Source organism: Gymnoscopelus braueri, assembly GCF_963280865.1.
Source record: "Gymnoscopelus braueri genome assembly, chromosome: 19".
Taxonomy (NCBI): domain Eukaryota; kingdom Metazoa; phylum Chordata; class Actinopteri; order Myctophiformes; family Myctophidae; genus Gymnoscopelus; species Gymnoscopelus braueri.
In genome coordinates, this window is record NC_137621.1 from 24,907,603 (window position 1) to 24,915,369 (window position 7,767).

General features: G+C 40.4%; 2 long non-coding RNA genes across 2 annotated transcripts; both read right to left on the minus strand.

The window, feature by feature from the left end:
- Positions 1-2,394: 2,394 nt before the first annotated feature.
- Positions 2,395-4,396, minus strand: LOC308074861. Its single transcript, XR_013932134.1, has 4 exons — positions 4,272-4,396; positions 3,801-3,924; positions 3,623-3,709; positions 2,395-3,505 (listed from the first exon to the last, which is right to left on the minus strand). It is a non-coding gene; the product is annotated as an uncharacterized lncRNA (long non-coding RNA).
- A 501-nt stretch (positions 4,397-4,897) lies between these two features.
- LOC308074862 lies at positions 4,898-7,335 on the minus strand. The gene is made up of 4 exons (XR_013932135.1): positions 7,226-7,335; positions 5,786-5,906; positions 5,591-5,671; positions 4,898-5,474 (listed from the first exon to the last, which is right to left on the minus strand). It is a non-coding gene; the product is annotated as an uncharacterized lncRNA (long non-coding RNA).
- Between the last annotated feature and the right edge of the window lie 432 nt (positions 7,336-7,767).

A 7,767-nucleotide genomic window follows, 5' to 3' on the forward strand; every position in this document is an offset into this window, starting at 1 on the left:
GGACAAATAGGTTTCCTTTATAGAAACAGGTCAGGACAGAGCAGTAAACAAGGAAAGACTGCTTTCATGTATTATGCTCCACACAAATGGAACAAACTTCAGGATACTCTGAAACTGGTGCGATTGGTCTCAATTGAGACATTTAGGGTGCTTCTCGAGGACACACCACATAAATGATTGTACCTGCTTCATGTAACTCTATGCTTATTTGCATCTGTGACACTGTAATATGACTCAAATGTTTGTTATTGTTTTTCATTATGTATGTATTGTATTTTATATGCTGTCATCAGGGCGTCCTTGAAAAAGAGAGCTTGCTCTCAACGGGCTTCCCTGAATAAATAACGGAAAAAGAAAGAAAGATGTCAATATGTTTGTTAGTTTTTTACCCCAGTTTTAGACTCAGCATAGCTTGATTGATTGATTGATTGACTGATGTACTTTATTTAGTAAGACATGATAACAACAGTAGCCTACATGGAAGTACAAGTACAAATTCACAATACAAGGTCTACTAAACTGGAAGACTCATTAAGCACTGAGCTTGTTTAAGATGAGATCCCCATGCACACAAATCATGATGACATATAAGAGACAGACAGATATAAACACTACTATACAGAACGTCATACAATCAGCTTACAGGTTACTGGTATGAAGAGTGAAAAATATGTACAAGAGAAGAAAAAAATCACACCCAGTGTGAAATTAGCGGTGTATATCGCAGTGATGGAAGCTCACTTCAAAAAAATAATAGTATTTTTTTTTAAAGTGCGTGGTGCTATTTATAGGTTATGAATTTCATCATGCGTCTCGCTAGCCAATCACAGTACTGAGCAAAGGGTCTGAATACTGCCAATCACAGTACAGGTTATGAAAATTAAAAAAAAATGCAGGATAAGAATCCAGATTTGTTTTGGATGTCTGAATGTTATATGTTAAGTTGGCTGTTCAATGGAACAGGTTCAAGGAAGTTTTTGTTTTAGGAAAATTCATAGAGAAAGCATGGCAGTTGAGGTGGAGGACGATGTACCCGTAACCCACAGCTTGGACAGTCAAAATGTTTATGTATTCTGTTTGTGGTGTATCTTGGTGTATGTACATTGTGTGAGTGTCTTATAAGCCTGTGCGGGCTGGGCATCATGTGGTGCAGGACACTATAATAAAAATCTATCTATCTATCTATGAATTTCATCATGCGTCTCGCTAGCCAATCACAGTACTGAGCAAAGGGTATGAATACTTATCAGCCAATCACAGTACAGCGACCCCAACCCCACTTATAGGAGCGGCTACACCGCTCAAAAATGGGGAGGGGGGGTTGGGGGGGTAGGTTAAGACTTAGACAGGCGCCATTTTTGAATTGCAGCCTCCTGAAGGTGTATCTTTAGGGCAGTTTTGAAAGTGAGTAGGGTTTTACACTCATTTACTCCTTTTGGTAGGGCATTCCACATTTTTAGTTGAATAGCATGAGAACGAGTTCATTCCCTTTGTTGAGCCAAATCTGGGTTGAACATGATTCGTGGAGCTGCCTCTGGTGTTATGATCGTGGACTTCATTAACGTTTTGGAGCTTCAGAGGACTCAGGGGACTCATATAGAAGTAAATCATAAAATGCAGAGATTATGTTTTCATAACAATCCTTTAGGATTAGAATAGCCTTCTCTAATATCGAGTGAGGAGGTAGAGACTCTCACTACCATCTTACATATAAAATTTAATATAAGCTAAAGATGTTAAACAATGATACTAACTGGAGCTGACTAGACCTGCTGTGCATTGATGCACACAGGATAAATCAGTCATCCCCACACACATACTACAGGGGAGAAACAGGATTTTAGTTTTTTTGTTTTGTCATGTGGCCATATACCACAAAGGCATGGCAAGAAGTATCTGGTCGTTTGGAAAACCTGGATGTCTGTCTGTCACATGTCACATTGGTGCATTGCCTGGAAAGATGGCAGCCAAATGGCCCGGTTGGGGGCCACTTCATTTCAACAAAAGCATGGCAAGCTGTGTGTGGTCGTAAAGAAATAAAGAGAACTTTGTCCGTCTTTTGAGCCTTTCATGGAAACGTTAATTAAAGGGACAGCAATGTGTGCAAGTAGATCGGAATGACTATCTACTTAATATCTTCAATAGGCTATATCCATTAGGATTTAAAAGGGCATTGCTTTCCCTTTCAATTTCATCCATTGCTAGTTGATTTTTTATTCCAAAATGTAAAACAAGTGTTACATTTCAGAAGTAGTCCTAGCCTAAATTAACCCATGGCACAAAAGTAGCCAGCCTATTAGGCTAGCTATTTATAGATTAGATTAGATTAGATTAGATTAGATTAGATTAGATTAGATGTCTTTATTATCCACAAGGGAAATTTGTTTTGCTCGGGTCAATGCATACATTCAAACAAGACAATACATAAATAAACACCACAATTAAAACACCTAGCAAAGTACTTCAATTCTATAAAAGATAAAAAGATAAACATTTAAAAGAGACTTTAAAATAAAGCAATGTCCTCTCCATACTTGTGGAGCACCCAGCATGTGTTTGTATATGTTTCATGTGTGTGCGCGTGTATTTAAGTCCATGGAGCGATTTGCACAGAGTCCAGCTCATGTGTGCGTGTGTGTGTGTGTGTGTGTGTGTCTGTGTGTGTGTGTGCGTGTGTGTGCGTGTGTCCTCAACTATATTGTCACAACACAGGTTTGCTGGCATAAAGAACTGGGTGCAGCACTGCACTGCAGTTCAAGAAAGGTGAAAAGAGAAAGAAAGAAAAAAACAGATCCGATATCAACATGGCAGTGTAAGGTGCATGATATACGTACATGAGGTGCATGGTGGCATGAGGCAGTAAAAAACTCCAGCTGTTGTACTAACAGTCTTGACAGATATGTCAGGTGCATGCTTTATGAAAAATCTATAAAGGGCAATCAAAAGAAGTATCACAGCCGTGGCAGAGTGTACAGTCATAAAGTCTTACACAGTAATCACAGAAAAAATCATTTGTGCATGGTGGCTTGTCTCATCAGGAGTCAGACACCGTGGCACTTTTTCGTCTGATGGAAGCCAGGTAGAAACTGTTCAGAAATCTGGTGGTATATAATATATACCATACATCGGTAGCTTACCATGGCTGTGGCCGCATTAGTGGCGTGAACAGATTGTCTTTCTTGACTTTCCTTGATGATTCACTCAGATTTGACTGTACTTCACATATACTTTGGGGAGACAATTTGGGAGACGTATTGTTCACCCCTTAGATACCACACTGTAAAAAGAAAGGAAAGAAAATCCCAGAAACAACAGTGCTGAAGAGTGTCCACTCCAAGCATTTTGACTCTCGGAGTCATTGGTCAAGAATTGACCCTGATTCCTAGGCTCATCAGAGTTGTGGAATTGGCTGTGAGGTTGACTCCCCACCACCACCATTAACGTTGAGGTCACTGCAGAGGTCGTGTAAGCTGGAGTGCTGCTCACCACATGTTTCTTTTCAGGACTGAAACAAAATAAGTGACATCAGCTTTAGAATATCGTTTTGTCTTAGATACTGATTTCCATACTGTTTTCCGTTCTCTAGTCAGTTCAGTCAGATTAATCTTAATGTTAATCTTACCTGTTTTTGTGACGCTCATAGTCATAGATATACTTTCCTAATTTTGACTCTGGATTCAGGCATCTTCTGTTTATCGCTGTTTCCACACTGGAGATTCATCAAACAATATTAGTGACAGGTAATACAAAAATGTGTAAACGAATGGCATCTCACAAACTATATTACAACCTATACTTACATAATCTCCCTTTGAGGACAGAAGGAACTCTCTTCATACACCTGGTAATTCTTGATGAGTTTTTTGTTCATGTGGTTGATTACTCCATTTAAACATTTGCAGGAACGTGTATTACCAAGTTGACCTGTGGAATGAAGGTATACAACACTGTTAGTCTGACAGTGGCATTAAAATAATTAAATATATAAACCGTAATCTGTGTTTTTAAAACCACTGTCGACAAACTGCATTACCAGGCAAATGTAAAGTAAGCTCTCCAGAAGAAAAGTAAACCAACAGAACACACATGAATTGACAGCGAAAATCAGGCTTTTTGACACTAAAAAGTAGATGATAGAACTGTAAAATGCATGACTTCCAGCTCAATCAAACAATCTTCTAATAATTAGAAATAGATAGCTGTGGCTGGTATTATCCAAAGCGACTTGGTGTACAACAATAAACATTTCTATAGAAGTCACATTAGCCTACCTTGTACATGAAGAGCAAGCAGGCAGACGAGAAAGGTGATGACAGTTGATTTCATGATGGCCATAATGGAGAGATGCTTTTTCTGGTGCTTGTATCGTTTCCAGTGTTGATAATGTGAGAGATGCCCATTCACCACTTCAGTCAAAAGACAAAAAAATCATCCCTAGTGATTTTGGGGAAACTCCAGATCCAGTAGAGTGAAAGTGGAGCTCCTATGAGAAGCCGTACCAGACAAAGGAATGTCATTTTCCATGTCCTAGTTTCTCTTTCGTTTCCCTCACGTCATCTCCTGCATGAGATGCACACTGGGGAAACCCCGGTCTGCTTCTCCTACAGACAGTGACACCCGGTCAGGAATTTCATGGAGGCCATGAAGGCCATGTAAAAATTACTACTACTACTACTACTACTACTACTACTACTACTACTACTACTACTACTACTACTACTACTAATAATAATAATAATAATAATAATAATAATAATAATAATATACTTTATTTATAAAGCGCTTTTCGAAACATGGTTACAAAGTGCTTTACAGTGGCAATATAAAATACAGTACACCAAGAACGATTCAACTTAATCAAATTTGTTTATGTTTATGAAAAATCAATAAAGGGCAATCAAAAGTAGCATCAAAGCCGTGGCAGAGTGTACAGTCATAAAGTCTTACACAGTAATCACAAAAGAAAATCATTTATGGTGACTTGTCTCATCAGGACAGCGTGGCACAGACTTCAACAGTCTGATGGTAGCCAGGTAGAAACTGTTCCAAAATCTGGTGGTATATAATATATACCATCGGATACATCGGTAGTGCTTACCATGGCCGTGGCCGCATTAGCGGCGTGAACAGATTGTGGCTGGGGTGGTAACTTTCCTTGATGATTCACTCAGCTTTTACTGTACTTCACATATACTTTGGGGAGACAATTTGGGAGACGTATCGTTCACCCCTTAGATACCACACTGTAAAAAGAAAGGAAAGAAAATCCCAGAAACAACAGTGTTGAAGAGTGTCCACTCCAAGCATTTTGACTCTCGGAGTCATTGGTCAAGAATTGACCCTGATTCCTATACTCATCAGAGTTGTGGAATTGGCTGTGAGGTTGACTCACCACCACCACCACCATCAACGTTGAGGTCACTGCAGAGGTTGTGTAAGCTGGTGTGCTGCTCACCACATGTTTCTTTTCAGGACTGAAACAAAAAAAGTGCCATTAGCTTTGGAATATCGTTTTGTCTTAGATACTGATTTCCATATTGTTTTCATTCTCTAGTCGGTTCAGTCAGATTAATCTTAATGTTAATCTTACCTGTTTTTGTGACGCTTGTAGATATACCTTCCTAATTTTGACTCTGGATTCACACATGTTCTGTTTATCGCTGTTTCCACACTGGAGATGCATCAAATAATATTAGTGACAGATAATACAAAAACAGTGTGTAAACGAATGGCATCTCACAGATATATAACCTAGGTCACTGTTAATTGAGAACATTCTGCTTACATAATCTCCCTGTGAGGACAGAAGGGACCCTCTTCATACACCTCATATGACTTGATGAGTGTTGTGTTCATGTGGTTGACTCTATTTAAACATTTGCAGGAACGTATATTACCAAGTTGACCTGTGGAATGAAGGTATACAACACAGTTAGTCTGACAGTGGCATTCAAATAATTAAATATATAAACCGTAATCTGTGTTTTTAAAACCACTGTCGACAAACTGCATTACCAGTCAAATGTAAAGTAAGCTCTCCAGAAGAAAAGTAAACCAACAGAACACACATGAATTGACAGCGAAAATCAGGCTTTTTGACTCTCTTCTAATAATTAGAAATAGCTGTGGCTGGTATTATCCAAAGCGACTTGATGTACAACTAGAAAAAGTGCTCCTCGGAGCACAGGTCTCCGCCAGGTCAGGTAAGTTATTGTGGCCTCCTGGTGGCGCTATAATAGGCCAATGTGAAAAGGGTGGCATTTCTTCCTCGGCCTAGTGGGACTGTGCGTGCAAATTTTCACGGAAATCGCACGCCGCGTTCATGATTTCAGACATTTTGTTCAAAACGGACCAATCCTGCAAACTTTGGAAGTCAACCTTAGCCAATCAGGATGGAATATGAAATATCGGACAGATGCGTCTTGATCACATGACTATAGAGATACTGTGTACCGATTTGTGTGATGTTTGGATAAAATCTGAAGGATTAATATCCAAAAATGTATTTGACATAAGTCGGCCTCCTGGTGGCGCTGTAAAAAGCAGATGTGAAAAATGCAGTGCAGATGTTTTTCCTTGGCCTCTAGGGAGTAGGCGTGCAAAGTTTCACGCAGATCGGTGCAGTTATAGTTAAAAATGCAAATCGGCCTGTTATAGCGCCACCATGAGGCTGATGTGAAAAGTTTTAAGTGCCATTTCTTCCTCGGCCTAGTGGGAATGTGCGTGTGCAATTTTATGCAAATGGCAAGCTGCGTTCATGATTTGAGGCAGTTTGTTCAAAACGGACCAATCCTGCAAACTTTGGATGGTAACCTTAGCCAATGAGGATGGAATATGGGAAATCGGACAGATCAGGGTTGATCACATGACTATAGAGATACTGTGTACCGATTTGCATGAGGTTTGGTTAAAAACTGTAGGAGTAATGGGAAAAAATGGGTTTTGCACAAATCGGCCTCCTGGTGGCGCTATAACAGGCCCATGTGAAAAATGTGAGGCAGAGGTTCTGAATTGGCATCCAGGGAGTGTGTGTGCACAGTTTCGCAGCGACCGGGCCAACGGTGCCGGAGATTTGGTGGTAACACACAGACAGGACACACGGACGGACACACGGACACACGGACGGACGGACGGACGGACAGGGGCGAAAACATACTCTCTCGCCATGCCTTTCGGCCTGGCGGAGACAACAATATACATTTCTGTAAAAGCCACATTAGCCTACCTTGTACATGAAGAGCAAGCAGGCAGACGAGAAAGGTGATGACAGTTGATTTCATGATGGCCATAATGGAGAGATGATTCTTCTGGTGCTTGTATCGTTTCCAGTGTTGATAATGTGAGAGGTGCCCACTCACCACTTCAGTCAAAAGACAAAAAAACATCCCTAGCTCTTTTGGGGAAACTCCAGATCCAGTAGAGTGAAAGTGGAGCTCCTATGAGAACCCGTACCAGACAAAACCAAAACATCAATTTCCACTGTTATGCAGATGATTCCCAATTATAAATCCCACTCAAACATGACGATGCATGCAATAATTATATCCCGGATCCTCGCATGTCTCTCCAACATTAAGTGCTGGATGTCCTAGAACTTCCTCCAGCTAAACGAGGCAAAATCTGAGATCCTCCTATTTGGCCCCCCAAATTCCACCTTCTCTATCCAGTTACAGCTAGGCAATCTAGGTGTGTGGTTCGACTCTGACCTGTCCTTTGATGGACAAGTGACTAAAGTAGTACAGTCTTGCTTCTTCCAGTTGAGAAACA